This window comes from Petromyzon marinus, unplaced genomic scaffold, assembly GCF_048934315.1.
Source record: "Petromyzon marinus isolate PM22_M1 ecotype Great Lakes invasive population unplaced genomic scaffold, UKy_Petmar_22M1.pri1.0 PM_G_Scaffold_82, whole genome shotgun sequence".
NCBI lineage: Eukaryota > Metazoa > Chordata > Hyperoartia > Petromyzontiformes > Petromyzontidae > Petromyzon > Petromyzon marinus.
In genome coordinates, this window is record NW_027423038.1 from 512,501 (window position 1) to 515,000 (window position 2,500).

Here is a 2,500-nt window from a genome sequence, read left to right on the forward strand (position 1 = left end):
GAAGTCCACAACCATCTCAACTGTCCTTAGAGCATTTAGCTCTAAGTTGTTCTGGCTACACCAGGTCACCAGGTTGTCAGCTTCCCACCTATAGTCAGACTCATCCCCACCAGAGATCAGCCCAATGAGGGTGGTGTCGTCCGACAAACTTCAAGAGTTTGACGGACAGATGATTGGAGGCGCAGCTGTTGGTATACAGGGAGAAGAGCAGTGGGCAAAGGACGCAGCCCTGAGGAGTTCCCGTGCTGATGGACCTGGAGTCAGAGACTTCTGTTCCCGGCTTAACGCACTGCTTCCTGTCAGAGAGGAAGTCTGTGATCCACCTGCAGGTGGAGTAGGGCACGTTCAGCTGGAAGAGCTTGTCCTGAAGCAGGGCAGGGATGATGGTGTTGAAGGCAGAGCTGAAGTCCACAAACAGGATCCTGGCGTAGGATGCTGGGGCGTCCACATGCTGTAGGGTGAAGTGGAGGGCCATGTTAACTGCGTCGTCCACAGACCTGTTGGCTCTGTAGGCAAACTGAAGGAGGTCCAGGAGAGGGTCTGTGATGGCTTTGAGGTGTGCCAGGAGCAGGCGCTCAAAAGACTTCATTACCACAGATGTAAGGGCGACCGGTCTGTAATCATTTAGTCCTGTTGGCCTTAGCTTTTTGGGCACAGCGATGATGGTGGAGGACTTGAGACAGGCTGGTACATGGCATGTCTCCAGGGAGGTGTTAAAGATGTTGGTGAACACCGGAGACAGCTGGTCAGCGCAGTGCCTGAGGGTGGCTGGAGAGACAGAGTCCGGCCCGGCTGCTTTGCGTGGATTCTGCCTCTTGAAAAGCCCATTAACTTCTCCCTCCTGAAAGGAGAGAGTCGTTTCTGTAGTATGGGTGGGGGATGGGGCCTCTTGGGTGGGAAGGGGTGGTTCAGGACAGTCCAATTGTCTTTCAAATCTACGGTAGAACTCGTTCAGGTCGTTGGCTAGGCGGGAGTCGTTAGTGGTGTGGGGCGCTCTGGGTTTGTAGTTGGTGATGTGCCTGAGCCCTTTGGCAGACAGAAGCAGCGTCGTTAGTAGAGAACTGGTGTTTTAGTGTCTCTGAGTACAGTCGTTTAGCCTCTCTCACCGCTTTGCTAAACCTGTTCTTCGACTCCTTGAATCTGTCTCTATCCCCACTCCTAAACGCTTCCTCCTTCTCCAACCTCAACCTTTTGAGCTTTGCTGAGAACCAGGGCTTGTTGTTGTTAAAGTTCACCCTGGTACGTGTTGGGATACAGCAGTCCTCACAGAAGCTGATGTACACAGCCTCTGTGAGTTCATCCAGACTATTGGTAGCAGTCGTGAACATATCCCAGTCAGTACAGTCTAAGCACGCCCGCAAATCTTCCACAGCCTCACTGGTCCACTGTTTAGATGTCCTCACAGCAGGTTTACAGAGTTTTAGTTGCTGCCTGTATGCACGAATCAGGTGGACCAAGGGAGTTCTGTGCGAGCCGAACAGCCCCGTGACCCACAAGAGAAACATCCCCGCCAAATTCGAGCGTTTGACGGGGTCTATCCGTGAAAAAATATTCACGTTTTTGAGTGCACATGCATTTCTGCTGCAAATGCCTCTGGAAGTTTCATGCCGTTCGTATGCCAATTGTGGCAACACGAAAATGACCCGTTTTCCCATTCCGAGGGATTTCTGTGCGACCCTAACAGCCCCGTGAGCCACAAGAGACACATCCCCGCCAATTTCTAGCGTTTCACGGGGTCTATCCGTGAAAAATATAGACGTTTTTGAGTGCACATGCATTTCTGCTGCAGATGCCTCTGGAAGTTTCATGCCGTTCGTACGCAATGTGGCAACACGAAAATGACCCCTTTTCCCATTCCGAGGGATTTCTGTGCGACCCTAACTAACAGCGCCCGTGAGCCACAAGAGAGACATCCCCGCCAATTTATAGCGTTTCACGGGGTCTATCCGTAAAAAATATAGACGTTTTTGAGTGCACATGCATTCCTGCTGCAAATGCCTCTGGAAGTTTCATGCCGTTCCTATGCAATGTGGCCACACAAAAATGACCCGTTTTCCCATTCCGAGGCATTTCTGTGCGACCCTAACAGCCCCGTGAGCCACAAGAGAGACATCCCCGCCAACTTCTAGCGTTTGACGGGGTCTATGCGTGAAAAATATTAAAATTTTTGAGTGCACGTGCCTTTCTGCTGCAAATGCCTCTGGAAGTTTCATGGCGTTCCTATGCAATGTGGCAACACGAAAATGACCCCTTTTCCCATTCCGAGGGAGTTCTGTGCCACCCTAACAGCCCCGTGAGCCACAAGAGACACATCCCCGCCAATTTCTAGCGTTTCACGGGGTCTATCCGTGAAACATATAGAAGTTTTTGAGTGCACATGCATTCCTGCTGCAAATGCCTCTGGAAGTTTCATGCGGTTCGTACGCAATGTGGCAACACGAAAATGACCCGTTTTCCCATTCCCAGGGATTTCTGTGCGACCCGAACAGCCCCGTGAGCC